The sequence below is a fragment of the Ptychodera flava genome, chromosome 5, assembly GCF_041260155.1.
Source record: "Ptychodera flava strain L36383 chromosome 5, AS_Pfla_20210202, whole genome shotgun sequence".
In the NCBI taxonomy this organism is placed as follows: domain Eukaryota; kingdom Metazoa; phylum Hemichordata; class Enteropneusta; family Ptychoderidae; genus Ptychodera; species Ptychodera flava.
The window spans coordinates 42489183-42505191 of NC_091932.1; the positions used below are offsets into that span (position 1 = coordinate 42489183).

Sequence of the window (16009 nt, forward strand, 5' to 3'; positions counted from 1 at the left end):
ATTGGTAAACTTGAAACCATACATAACAGAGATAACAGTGAATATGCAGGTAATTTTTTAAAACATTGTTTCACACACACAACTGTTGATTCGCCATTCTCTACGAGTTGAGATGTGATGGGATCGGTTGTGTAATCAGTAAGCTTGCATTGCAGAACACACCTCTTGACAAAATGACTCAAATATTTCATTACAAATTCTCGTAAACAACTCACTTTTGGTATATTTGTATCGAAGACATGAAGTGACAGCTATGTTGAATATTTCAGTTCAAAATTCTGTTTGGAAATGCTGAAAACAACCCCCATATTGATTTGTTGACATGACTCATGTGTTGTGATGTTGACAAATCACCGTCGATTGTCACACACTTCTTGTCAAATTTCCTCGATTTTTTCACTGAAAATGCTTCTGAAATTATTAAATTCCATCATGTTCAAACTCTAGAGAAGTAGTGACAACAACTTTGAATATTTTGCCCCCAAAATATCGGTTCTAAATGCGAGAAATGACCGATTATTAGTTTGGATGGTAATGTAAACAGTGCAGTTCGATCGTTTCGTCACGCTTGAGTGACGATTAAAATTAGCGCGTCAAAACTTTTGAACAAATTTCAATATTTTGATGAAATTTAGACATTTACACATCATCTTGGTGTTTCTGTCTACTTAGAAAATACATAGATTTCATCGCTGGGATATCCTCTAACAGCAATTCTATCACCGTCGGCGGTCACTGCCATGTACCAGGGATTTTTCACTTTAACCTTGGAAAAGATGACAAATCCAAGTCCCATCTCGACTCCAAATCGAAATCCTATCATTCCAATCACAAACATAAACATGATCAGCGCCATCAACGGCAATGCTCCATGGGTGCCTCAGCTGACTATCGCCGGTACCGTAGTGACCGTATTGGTACAAGTAATTCAAGTCAGTGTCAAAACACTTGATGCAGTGATTGTAACCGTCAGACACCATGATGACATCCCTACTGTTGACAGCGACAAAGCCAGGCCAGTCAAATTGTGTCTCACGATTACCTCGACGACCAAACTCTGAAATGTACTGTCCAGTCTGGCTGTACTTCAGGACGCGGTGACCTTTGACATCTGTGACAATAACAAACCCCTTCACAAGAGCAATGCACCGGGGATCTGAGTCTGCAGGTAGGGTAATTATTCTGATAACTTTATTATTTTGATCACAAACAACTATTTGCACATTACTCTTATCAAGGATGAAGTAGAGGTTGTCCTGAGAGACAGCAATGGACTGTGGCTTGAATGGCTTGGCAAACTGACCACTGAAACTGCCCAACTCCTTTTCACATGTGTAATCTTGATTCAGTATGTGTACAAGATTGTTGTCTCTGTCACACACCAAAAGTTTATCATTGTGGAATGCCAAACCTCTCACATCTTTGAACATCTGTCCTTGATGACCCTTCAGAGTTCTTCTTGACCAATGCCCTGAAAGGTCAAAGGTCAAAACAGGATAAGTAAAACAAATAGAAATGCAGTGACAACAAGGCTGCACACTGGAGTTGATAGATATATCCTGACGCTGAAAACAGACATGGATTCACATTAAACTAAATTACAAAGTCAACCATTCACCCAAACTTTTTAGTTATTTATTATTGTCATTTCATTAATTTTAACATTGTTTCACCATGGCAACACAATAAGTTACTGTTCTGTCAAAGACAGTCATTTCTACATTTAATCAAGAACACAGCTTTTGATGTGTAGTTTATTGACCATATGTGATTATTAACCTTATTCTAATGAAGGGGACTTTGTCTGGTGTACTTGATTTGATGACCATCATGCTGCCATAGCAACACTTTTCATAGATTTTGGTTCAAAAATTGTCTCTTGATCTTCTGTGTTTGGTCCTGAAAGGTCAAAGGTCAAAGCAAGGTAAATAGAACAGATCTGTGTTGACAATCTCAAATACCTTGGAACTTTGAACAAACATTGACACAAAATAAATTGCAATGTTATGATAAATATACAGCCATCCTTTTTGATGTATCTATTATCATAGTTTTTTAGTTTTAATGCCTCTTTACCATGGCAACACAATGAATTAAAGTTTTTATCATAAATAGACTTTTCCAATGTTTTACACAACCCAGCTTTTAATTGTATTATTGATTACACTTACTATTGTTGTATTGTGGTACACTACTTTCCAAATATGGTTAATTTAGTGAAAGCCATGTTACCATAGCAACACAATATGTTAATGGACTGCCAAATGTAGCCATTTCCAATTTAATAAACAACACAGCTTTAAATATGTAGTTTAAATAATTGTCTTTGATTAACATATAGTGATGAAGGGGTCTTTGCCATGATTGTACTTAATTTGATGACCAGCATGCTGCCATAGCAACACTTTTGATAGATTTTGGTTCAAAAATTTCACCTGAATGATCTTCAGTGTTTTGCCCAGAAAGGTCAAAGGTCAAAGCAAGATGAACAGAACAAGCAACAGATCTGTGTTGACAATCTGACAGTACCGTAATTCAAATACCTTGGAACTTTGAACAAATATTGACATAAATTAAATTGATCTGTCATGATAATTATACAGCCAAGCTTTTTGATGTAACTATTATCATAGTTTTTTAGTTTAAATGCCTCTTTACCATGGCAACACAATGAATTAAAGTTTTTATCATAAATAGACTTTTCCAATGTTTTACACAACCCAGCTTTTAATTGTATTATTGATTACACTTACTATTGTTGTATTGCGGTACACTACTTTCCAAATATGTTTAATGTAATGAATGCCATGTTGCCATAGCAACACATTTATAGACTTTGGTTCAAAAGTTCTCATCTGTGTATATCTGCTCTATTTGCTCAGCTACATCAAAAATACTTTCAAAATTAATTTAGGATAATGCCAAGCTATTGTTCAACATGCCACATTGTTTGACTCTACCAATGATAGATGATGGTAAAATACCATTTTGGTGAAAAAACAATATTTCTGTTTTATTAAGCTTTCAAGTCACTCTCGATGTCATAATTTTAAATTTACAAATAATTCCACAGGTAGATACCAGTTTTTCTTAAATAATGTTTTCAATTCGCAGCACTTTCTTATCTGCATGATTAAACTGGTGAAAAAAGTTAGTTTGCCATTTTGAGTGCTTTTATCGACATTGGTTCAAAAATTCTCATTTGGTTCAGTCTGAGTGAAAATTTTTCAAAATGTTTATCAGCAAGTACATTGTATACCCTTATCGCCTGAATTAAAATAAGTATTTTATACCTGTTCACAACACAGTGCATATCCCTGATTCTTTGGAAGTGTTAATGATTAAGTTACATATCATCATAACCAGTATTAAATTTTCTATTAAATTTTCTTCTGTTTTCTTCTGTTTTCTTCTGTTTCACTCAGACTGTTTAACAACAATGTAACAAATCTTTGCAAATTGTAATGTCTAATTTGCATAAATGTATCAAATTTCAAACTTGAGCACTACTGGTATATACCATGAAGGTATAGGGTCTTTCTTTATACCTCCATGTATATACACATAAAAATGTCTTTTTTATCTTGCAAGTTATCTTTTTATCTGTCCGTCATCAAAAAAACTCACTGACTCACTGTCACAAAAAAAAGCAATTTGATGCCTAGCTGCACACTGTCCGGATTCCACAATTTATAAAGTTTCCTTGCAAAACTGTTGTGTAAGCAGAAGAAAACAACTAGCTGCAGAGTATGAATATTCAGTTACAGCTGATCACATCATTAGAAAGGCCAGGAAATCTCCTTTCCAATTATCATTACATTACACCCCCTGTAAAAGGAACTGAGTATTCCAATTGGGTGCAAAGTTCATCTACATTGTATGTGCAGTTCGCCCATGAGGGCACCCTCTATTTCCTACACATTTATTTGCAGTTAGGAAGGAAAGGGTTTTAATGGTTACATGTAATAACAAAATACAGTTAATTGTCATTACAAATATATTTTTGCAATTATGTAATGCAAGTATCCAAAAACCCCTTAGACTACTCCAAAAACCCCTTAGACAACTCCAAAAAGTTAGTAACATTGTTTCAATATCACTATATCGTGTACTAATTTCACAGTTGGTCATTTCCAATTCTTTGAACTGATAAAATTGTTTTGATTTTTAAAGTTCACTTCAAATGATTTATTTCAACAGATAACTGTCTTGTCTCAAACTAATATCAACTTTATTTATTACCATGATTCCTTTTGTCCCTGTTACATAACAGTTACAAGTAATATGATGGTGTCAGACTGCATTGAAGCTGGATATTATGTGGAATAGCTGTCATTTTATGTAAGTACAATTCAAAATTTATTTTCAACAGATTAAGGATACATGTATATAGCCTGCAGGAGAAGATTTTCCCATTTTGTGTAGTGATTTACTTAAAATAAGTGTCTTCCCAAACCAAAATTGGTCACATTTTTAATTTTTAGGGTTTCGAGACCACGGGTCCGAAACCCTCTAGTAATCGTTCCGTTTTTTATTATTATTATTATTATTATTATTATTCTTTTTCTTCTTCTTCTTCTTCCGTCCTCTAAATGCAACTGCCATGCGAACACTGTTGCACCTAGAGACTTCAAATTTGGCACATAGGTAAAACTCCTCACAAGTAATTTTTTGATCACATGACCATAAAAATGGGTCACGTGACCTGGCAGCCATATTGAAATTAAACTTTCAACTTGGCTTAATTTGCATAAAAATAAACCAATCAAAATTCTGTCAGATATTTTTGTAGACCATAGGGCTAGGCTCCTTCATGCCAAATTTCAAGGTCATAGGCCCTGCCGATTTTGAGAAGAAGATTTTTAAAGTATTATTTTTCACATTTTTCAGTGACCTTTGACCTCCCCTATAGATTTACAAATGCCCATTACAGGCTAGCCAATAAAGCTAGGAGTCTGGTTCTTTTTCTACATAGACGATCATTAGCTGTTAATGTTCACCGAAATATTTTGGGTCAGGTCACGTGACCTTGACCTCATTAATTATGCACATATCTAATTCTAGACTAACCAATAGGCCTAGAGATCCGAATTTCGGTACACATGGACTACTAAGGGATAGAAATCTATTGCAAATATGTCACGTGACCAGACCTCATTTATTATGCGCATATCTAATTCTAGGCTGACCAATAGGGCTAGAGATCCGAATTTTGGTACACAGGGACTACTATGGGATAGAAATCTATTGCAAATATGTCACGTGACCAGACCTCATTAATTATGCACATATCTAATTCTAGGCTAACCAATAGGGCTAGAGATCCGAATTTTGGTACACAGGGACTACTATGGGATAGAAATCTATTGCAAATATGTCACGTGACCAGACCTCATTAATTATGCGCATATCTAATTCTAGGCTAACCAATAGGGCTAGAGATCCGAATTTTGGTACACAGGGACTACTATGGGATAGAAATCTATTGCAAATATGTCACGTGACCTTGACCTCATTAATTATGCGCATATCTAATTCTAGGCTAACCAATCAGGCTAGAGATCCGAATTTTGGTACACAGGGACTACTAAGGGATAGAAACCTATTGCAAATATGTCACGTGACCATACCTCATTAATTATGCACATATCTAATTCTAGGCTAACCAATAGGGCTAGAGATCCGAATTTTGGTACACAGGGACTACTATGGGATAGAAATCTATTGTCAATATGTCACGTGACCAGACCTCATTAATTATGCACATATCTAATTCTAGGCTCACCAATAGGACTAGAGATCCGAATTTTGGTACACAGATAGTAGTTTGGGATAGAAATCAATTGTCAATATGTCACATGACCAGACTCATTAATTATGTGCATATCTAATTCTGAGCTAACCAATAGGGCTAGAGATCCGAATTTTGGTACACAGGGACTACTATGGGATAGAAATCCATTGTCAATATGTCATGTGACCAGACCTCATTAATTATGCACATATCTAATTCTAGGCTAACCAATAGGGCTAGAGATCCGAATTTTGGTACACAGATAGTAGTATAGGATAGAAATCTATTGTCAATATGTCACGTGACCAGACCTCATTAATTATGCGCATATCTAATTCTAGGCTAACCAATAGGGCTAGAGATCCGAATTTTGGTACACAGGGAGTACTATGGGATAGAAATCAATTGTCAATATGTCACATGACAAGACCTCATTAATTATGCACATATCTAATTCTAGGCTAAGGTGATAGAGCTAGAGGTCTGATTTTTGGTATAAAGGGATAACTATGATATGAATTCTTTTAACAAAATGTCACATCACCTCGACTACTTTTGACCTCGATTTCACAAATACTACCATAGCCTCCCATCTTTTTGCATATGTATTTCTCTATTGCCCCTGTTGACCGAGATGTCTCGAAACCCGGTGATTGCTGCTTTGCAGCTATATTTTTATTAATTTTTATTTTATTTTTATTTAAGCTTTGTATTTAAAGAGGGTAAACATCCTTAACAGGAAACCTGGTTAGCATAAATGCTAATCTTCCCCAGGGCCCTCTATGACATACAAAGTACACAAGAAATAAAATTACAAAGCACAAAAACATACACTAAAAACATCAAACAAAGGGCAGTAAAATGATCAGTACAAACAACGCATGATCTAAAAAGCTTAAAGACGAAAACATTTAAACATTACGTGACGTCAGATATGTCCTGATGTAATTTGTTTTGAAGGTGTTCAACGAAGGTGATGATCGAACACTCTCTGACAGTGAATTGAAAGTGACGGCACCATGGTGTCTAAGAGATTGTGATGTTACGACAAGTCTCGCTCTAGGGACATACAGAATATTGGTTTGATTGCTGAATCTCGTACTGCGAGATGATACACTGGTTATTTTGGTGAACAAATTTGTAATATATTGGGGCAACATATTATTGACGGCTTTATACATGAAACAACTTGTTCTGTATTCGACACGGTTTTTTATCGGCATTATTTTACATATTTTATAAAGTGGTACAGATGGAGTTGCTCTAGGGGCATTAGTAATTAATCTGAGAGCCATATTTTGAAGAATCTGAAGGCGTAAACATATTTATTTCAATATTTGTATCATTTTCTTCATATTCTTTTAAACCTTTATGGGATTTTTTCATCATTGTTACGCCAATATGGGAAACTGTATTTCAGGATTTAGACTTATTCTGAGCTTTGTTTTGTTAATTGACATATTATCCTCAAGTGTTTCAAAAGAAAGTGATACGGTATGTGTCATAAGGTAAATGATAGTTGTCATCATGTTGTACCATACTCCAGTGTTCTCTGATTTGAGTCATCACAGTTATGGTTCACCAATGTTTTACTTGTCACTCTTCATAACTATTATCATAATTTGAGTCAATGAATATTGTGTTCTTGTTAGCTCCAATATGCCCCATCCCCCTATATATATTTATCACATACATAGACCCAGTTATCCCTATAGTATGACGTCACACTATAGGCATATGACTACGATGAATCCATATTCCACATGTGGTGGATATGGGACCCAGACTACTTTCAAAATGTAAACAAAAAAATCAGCTGTTCAGAACTTATTTTCAAATCCCTGAAATGCAAAAGTGGGATGGTAATGAAGCATAAGGAAATATGGAGTATTGAAATATATGTGTAAAACACAAAATACCATCAATACTAGAATTTTTATAAATTTGTATTTCTTGGTTGTTGATTTGCGATTGAAACGTTTCATTTCTACACCACTGACATTTTAATACACTATGTTACCGGCATTTTGTGTTGTCTACCTTGAAAAAAGAGCCCCCGTCGATGTGCATCAAACAACATAATAAGCATAGCCGATAACCCAAGACACGTACCAATCATCCCTGCAGCAGTATTCTGAAGCAACATTGACGGGTTTCAAGTTCAACGAGTCGAGCCCCCGGGTCGAGCCAAGGAAGTGAAGAGTGTTCATCATTTCTGACAGCAATGATGATACTCCGAACTTGAGACTCATCAGAAGAAACGCTGTTTTATTTTTCAAGAGCGACAAGTTCACAAGGTTATCAGTGCATTTAAAGGTGCAAGCTATTGCTTTGTTCCATGCATATTCACATGCATCACGTTGTATTGTACCGTGTTGTTGAACTTCCGTTGTCTCTCGTCTGAGCTTCAAAAGACACGTTGCTCGTAATATCACTGATTGAGTCACAGCCAAACACTGTTCTTCATTATATTTAAAGGGAAAGTTCACCAAGGATGATTTTTACATATGTGGTAGCTCTGTGGTCATTTACCCAGGAAAAACCATTTTCATCATTTATAACTCGCAGGATTTTTTACAAAAACTATAAAATAGTACAGGAAGTTGCCCATGTAATTTGAATCATGGGAAAAAAGCTCCAAACTTGGAGCTTGCATAATGTGATATGGAATTCTTCGGACGGGTATGGCCCCCACATTGTCCACTCACAGTAACACAGTAGTAAACAGCAACACAAAATCTGACAGTGGAAAGTTTATTATAAGTGACGCACAGTCTGGTTTAAGCATGGGTGAGTGGACAATCCCATACCCATGGGAAAATGGTCCCTTCCATATCACATTATGCCAGCTCCAAGCTTGGCGCTTTTTCCCATGATTCAAATTACATGGGCAACTTCCTGTACTATTTCTATCGTTTTTTTTGTAAAAAATCTTGCAAGTTATAAATGGCGAAAATAGCTTTTCCGGGGTAAGTGACCACAAAGCTAGCACATATGTAAAAATCATCCTTGGTGAACTTCCCCTTTAAACAAGCTCATTAAAACTCCATAATCTTTCCTATTTCCGCTTGATTCGCATAGAAAAAGCCCTAAGAGAGACGCTATAATTATCCACAGCAGCAGCTTCGGCGTGCTCGACATGCAGAGCTGAGCACAGTCAAGTCTACGACTGTATAACACAAGCATATGAATTCTTGTAAAATACTCCCTCTCGTTCTTTCCGAGTAATTTCATATCATTCCTGAAAGGTTTATTCACGGAAAACTGGGTCTATGCATGTGATAAATATTATAATCCCCCCATATTCCGAACAAGTGTGGCTGCGTCGCGGATGAGTGATTCCCCGTGTAGCGGCCGTATCCCTCCGAGCCGTAGGCGAAGGGGGATGTGGCCGCTACAAGGGGGATCACTCGTCTGCGATGCAGCCACACTTGTTCGGAATACAGGGGGATTATATACACACACATTGTATTCTGCTGCCTTTAACTGTTCAGGATGCAATGGGCAAGGATCACATGTTATTTTCTACATGGCATCATTCAAGTTGTTAACACACTTGTGTGAATTTTTTGACAAAACCAAATTATGTTACAAAGTTTTCAGTTTTTTTCTATCATACACCCTGTCAAATGAAAATTTGCTTAGAAAAATGAGTAAGATTTGTGTGAAAAGAATGCATTTGTTTTTAGACAACAAATATTTTAAATATCATGATCCATGTAAGTTTCAGAAAGCCAAGTGATGGATGTGATGTCCACATGGTACAGGTATATCTTTCGCTGTTCAGTACCATACAATAGATTTTCAAACTGGAAAGTAAAGACAGAACATGGAGAAACATAACCTGGTGGCATTCTTCTTCAGTCAACCCCAGATAGTTATTGCAGCTGAGGAGGGCTACTTACTATATCTTTACCCAACCATTTGCACATCACTGTTGGCGAGTGCCTTGAAGGGGTCATATTCCTCCTGGGGGTTGCATTTACATTAGGTTGAAAATCTAATGTGTTTTGCTAGACAGTAGAAATGCTTTTCCTGAATGCCCAGCTACACGTATATCCTGAACAATGCTAGCCTACACATTTACATATTAACTCATATACAGGACTACATGTAATACAAGAAGACAAACGATAATATGTGAGAGAACAGTTCAGTTGTCTTGACACCTTTACAGTTCTCCCACATCTTCCCATGCATGCCTATGCAGTATTGATGCATACACTTGTAGTTTTCATGGATTATGAATTCATTCTTGACATGTTACAGAGAACACAAGTGTGGTACAGCAAGTGGCATTAATCATCATGAATTGTGGGACAAACACACAATTCAAGTTATGTTTGAATTTCAAATATTTTACCATTAGAAATTCATAGGATTCTCTTTCAAAGAGAGAAAAATGTCTGCTGATGTGCAGCTTGAATAACCTCTTTCTCTGATTGGTCCATTTTCACTATTCACAGCCACTTAGGGAGTCTATTTGTATTGTTTTCATTATATTGGTAAGATTCAGCTACCCAATTGGGTCAGATCTTATTCAGCGCTGCACATTAGCCCAAAAATGTTTAGGATCAGAGACCTTATAACTAATGTTAGTCAGGTCACTCGAAAGGCCAGCTTTCTGTGTCTGTAAGTGAATTCTTGGCCTTATTAAAGATCTCAAATTTGAATCCTTTGAAAATTTTAGTTGTAGGATTCCCAAAGCTGCTGGCCTCAATGACAGGATGTTCAGAAAAATATGGAATTATCAGATAGTTCTACAAAGGTATGGCAAGGCAACCTTGACTATTTAAAGAATTCAGTACAATAGCAAATACTATTACATTACCGGTACATCATACACTGAATAACTTAAATTGTGGAAGTGAAGTTACAGTGCCTGATGAGGACTACTTTGGTAGCTGTCAGAGGTGGGACTGGTATATTATTTTAAATCCATGGTATTTTGTTACATTTTTGACAAAATCAAAATGGATGCCTTGATAAAGGAGTTTAGCACACTTTTTTCAGAAGCATCATTAGGAGATTTTTAAAAAACCATACCGGTATAGCAACCTCTGTTTATGATTAATTTATAAAACAAGTAAATATTTAAAGGTATACTGTATCAGTCTGGTAGAATTCCAGAAAATGCTAGGCAATTTCGACTTGTAAAACAACCTATTTAAAAACATATTATAACACGCCACATGCTCATTCCATGTCGCGATTCGCCAGAATATGTCACGTGATGAGAAAATAGATACGTCTAGTCCCCAACGGATCGACAAAAGTGACGTCAGAGGGTATTTTTTGAAAAGCTATTTCCCTAGGGAAATAGTTTTGACCAAATTTGGAAAAGTGCCTGGTCACGTGACCATAGTGTCATCTGCAGCTTTGCAACATTGGCGGGTGACTAGAACGTGATGTGCGTCCAGGATAGGTAACGACACATTCTCTAAAATAGAGTTTCCGACATTTTCCAACATTCCAACAGTGTCGGAACTTGAAAAGTTCATCGACAGAAAAGATTAAAAAGTGCAACTAAGGATGTCACTAGGTATGCTTAGGATATTTTTGGAAAGAAAGTGGTACTATGTAAAACTGAAACTGCTGCGGAAACATCGCCCAGTAAACTTGTTACAATGGATTGTTGCGGTGCAAAATATCAAAACACATTATAAACTACCGGTATATAACAATACAACATGAGCAACATGAGCATTTAAGTTATAAAACACCTATAGCCTGGTCTTTATGCAGGCCATAGTGCCCGTCTATTACCCCTCGTGGCGGTGTGTTACCAGAAACACATCGCTATACCCCTCGGCCTACGGTCTCGGGGAATAGCGATGTGTTTCTGGTAACACACGGCCCCTCTGGGTAATAGACGGGCACTATAGCCCTTATGACCAGGCAATACATGTACTAGGTGTTCACTATCATGCCACTTGCCTCATGGTATAGATGAAAAACTAAGAAATGCTGTCTTTAAGTATTAGTATTTAAGGCTTGGTTTGAGGACGTGTACATGATGTATGTCCCAAACCTTTTTGTGGGACTCGTGTGTCAAGCCATGAAATATCTATGCAAGTACAGGAAATCCTGTGTACAAGATATCTGTATCTCAGGGTCTGAAAATATATTGTTTCAGATCTGATCAAGATATTGCCTTTTAAGCCAAAAATGATGCACATATAATAATTGTAACACTGTATGGTGTATACTGAACTAGGACTGTAGGAGTTAATATTGCTCTAGACTATGACCAAACATCTTCTCTATGAACTCTGAATCACTTCCACTTTGTTCCTCTTTACTACCAGGCAGTGCTATACCACCAGACATCACAGAGGACACTGGACCACTAGATAATTCTTTGCTACCAGGTAGTACTATACCACCAGACATCACTGAGGACACTGGACTACTAGACAACTCTTTACTACCAAACAGTTCTATACCACCAGACATCACAGGACACTGGACCACCAGACAATTCTTTACTACCAGGCAGTGCTATACCACCAAAAATCACAGAGGACACTGGACAACTAGACAACTCTTTACTACCAGGCAGTGCTACATGTATACCACCAGACATCACAGAGGATACTGGACAACTCTTTACTACTAGGCAGTGCTAAACCACCAGGCACCACAGAGGACACTGGACCACTAGACACCTCTTTACTACAAGACATTGTTATACCACCAGACATCACAGAGGATACCAGACAACTCTTTACTAATAGGCAGTGCTACATGTACCGGGTATACCACCATACATCACAGAGGACACTGGACCACTAGACAATTCTTTGCTACCAGGTAGTACTATACCACCAGACATCACTGAGGACACTGGACTACTAGACAACACTTTACTACCAAACAGTTCTATACCACCAGACATCACAGGACACTGGACCACCAGACAATTCTTTACTACCAGGCAGTGCTATACCACCAAAAATCACAGAGGACACTGGACAACTAGACAACTCTTTACTACCAGGCAGTGCTATACCACAGACATCACAGAGGACACTGGACCACTAGACACCTCTTTACTACAAGACATTGTTATACCACCAGACATCACAGAGGATACCAGACAACTCTTTACTAATAGGCAGTGCTACATGTACCGGGTATACCACCATACATCACAGAGGACACTGGACCACTAGACAATTCTTTGCTACCAGGTAGTACTATACCACCAGACATCACTGAGGACACTGGACTACTAGACAACTCTTTACTACCAAACAGTTCTATACCACCAGACATCACAGGACACTGGACCACCAGACAATTCTTTACTACCAGGCAGTTCTATACCACCAAAAATCACAGAGGACACTGGACAACTAGACAACTCTTTACTACCAGGCAGTGCTACATGTATACCACCAGACATCACAGAGGATACTGGACAACTCTGTACTACTAGGCAGTGCTAAACCACCAGGCATCACAGAGGACACTGGACCACTAGACACCTCTTTACTACAAGACATTGTTATACCACCAGACATCACAGAGGATACCAGACAACTCTTATAGGCAGTGCTACATGTACCGGGTATACCACCATACATCACAGAGGACACCAGACCACTAGACAACTCTTTACTACTAGGCAGTGCTATACCACTAGACATCACAGAGGATATCGGACCACCAGACAACTCTTTACTACCAGGCAGTGCTATCACCAAATATCACAGAGGACACTGCAGATGGACAACTATAGACATCTTTACTACCAGTCGTAACTGAACCACCCTGTTTCTTTTTACCAATGGACATCACTTTACTTACCATCAGTTTTATCCTTACGACCAGCAAGACGTTTGAAGAACTTTCCCAACTTACCACTGGAATCTTTCTTCTCTGTGGATGGACAAAAAAATGTCCGAGGTGAGTAAATTATTTTGGTGTGATTTTAACACATACAGAACAGACGCTGTATTGGTTCTTTGACTGTTAGAATCCCACACCACACTGGGCTGAGATTAGTATCTCACACAAGTTTGAAAATATCTGTCTAGCTCATATTAAACAGAAGTTCCCAAAAGAGTAGAAGGCAATTCAATCTCAGGTGACTGGTCTGTATGTATGTTCAAATGTTCCTCTAATACTTACAAAATTCTGGTTTTTATCATTCCCTATGAAAATCATACATTTGAATTCATCCACATCCAAAGCTATGCAAAAAATGTCTCATTAAGTTTAATTATCACCACCCTACAATTAATAATGTTATGTAAGGCTGGAGGTGGGGATGTGAGGTGCGGGAGGGGGGGGGGGGCTGGAGGAATTGAGATTGAATTCTTGTTTTCACATCGCCCTTTATACCCTAAAAAACTTTCAAGTCCCCCTCCTGTCTATATGATCAAAATTTTCCAAGTCCCCTCCAAAATTATCATATAGCCACATACTTATTAGGAATGCGTGCAAAGTAACATACATTGTGTACTGCAGTTCTGCTTGCAGATGTTAAACACTACCTCTTATCAGGAGGTTATATTCATAAGGCAAGTTCTTAAATTGATTCATTTTTAAATGCATCAGTAGACTTTTTGGATTTCAGTCTAAGCCGACTTGAGTTTATCCAACTCTGGCAGGTCAATGGCACCAGCTGAAGAGTATACCGTACATAATGACAATCATGAGAGATTGTGAATTCCAACATTTTGCCAAATTGTTAAAAATTGAGCACAAAATTGAGCACAGTGATCTACTGAAACATTTTTTTTCAAAAGTACAAGACATGACTTAGATGCCATTTTTAAATGTTTTTTTCAAAATTGACAGCGCTTGAAGCTTAAAATATTCCATTCAAATAAACATTTTAATCTCAGAAATCTTTGGTGTAATAATGGCAAATTTGGTGAAAAAAATTCCATTTAGTTACGCATATTTTCATTAGAGTCTCTACTGTTCAAAGTATTTAATATTGTATGATGAGAATGTGAAAATTTCATTCAAGGCGTGAGCGTGAATGGTTTCGGTAAGATTGATTTCAAGTGATTTTTGAGTAAAACTGTGATTTTATAGTCAGAGCTATCTCTGTCACTGCCGGTATGCAGTGACAGTAACACTGCCCATAGGCAGTGGCAGGGCAATAGCTGTATTAACTTTCTATTTTGAGAGTATTTTTGTTAAGTTGGTACGTATACGACTGTGTTCTTGTTGTTCTCTCTACAGCATGTTGAGCTGTCCTGTGAGTATTCAGCTTGCCAACACATGTACAGCCTGTGTACGTGTAGCGTGCATTTGTATCATTGACAAATAACTTTCAGTCTGGACTCTACTAGTAATTCAATTATCATCAATATTTATAGATATACCCACAGGCTTTGTTGACGTAACTGAATATTGCGTGTTTCAGCATGCTGTACAGAGACACAAAGAAACTGTGTTTGATACATTGCATAGAAATATTGAAAAAGCTATCAACAATTGCAGCCTCTACACCGTTACTAGGCCAACTTGTTGTGCCACAGATATGTTCAAGATTAAAGTCATAAAATGCTACAAAACAGTTCTAAATTTTGCTTAATTATTACTAACATTGAACCATTTGATGACATCAAAATGTTGGGAACCAAAATATTTTCAGGTCCCTCCCCTATAGGCAGACTACCCCCAGAATTTTTCGAATCCCCACTGAATTTTTCAAGTCTCCCTCTCCATTTTTTGTGAACACAGCCTAATAATTATTTTTTTAGACACAGTATAAGTCAAATTAAGAACATAATAACATTATTGTGTTGGTCTACTTCAACATATTTTTTATTTGTGAAGATATACATGTATAAACAAAACCAGCTCACTTTGAAGTGAGTCATCCGTTTCTGATACAAGTTTGTGTCATCCTACTCATCAGTTAATATGCATGCCAAAGACATGGTGGACTGGTCAGTTTCTTCAGTCTGAGGGTGGGAGGTTTCACCCTGTTTTTGTGATTGGGGAAGGGGGTTACCATATTTTTTGAAATGCCCAATAGGTGGGGAAAGTGTGTTTTTGAATTTCAATACGGGCTCATACTCGCCCAAAATACATCGTGCCAGCGACAAATTTCATCATTCAGTCGCATTTTTGGCACGCTTGGGCATGCAACTTTAATGATCAAACATATTTTATAACATCCTTTGGACCGTGACTTTAACCCTTTCACTACCATGGTGTGCCCAAACCCATTGTTATCAATGGTGAGTG

General features: G+C 37.3%; 1 protein-coding gene and 1 long non-coding RNA gene across 2 annotated transcripts in view; one reads left to right on the forward strand and one right to left on the reverse strand.

Moving 5' to 3' along the window:
- The first annotated feature begins 1029 nt into the window (after positions 1-1029).
- LOC139134013 (uncharacterized) overlaps positions 1030-16009 on the forward strand; it is a 45337-nt gene continuing 30357 nt past the window's right edge. The window contains exons 1-3 of the long non-coding RNA XR_011552691.1: positions 1030-1168; positions 4274-4341; positions 12103-13705. This is a non-coding gene — a long non-coding RNA (uncharacterized lncRNA). The remainder of the gene's footprint in view (positions 1169-4273; positions 4342-12102; positions 13706-16009) is intronic.
- The window catches only part of LOC139134012 (A-kinase anchor protein 9-like), a 28274-nt gene continuing 25869 nt past the window's right edge, over positions 13605-16009 (reverse strand). The window contains exon 9 of the mRNA XM_070700848.1: positions 13605-13678. The gene's annotated coding sequence lies outside the window, so the exon portion shown is untranslated. The remainder of the gene's footprint in view (positions 13679-16009) is intronic.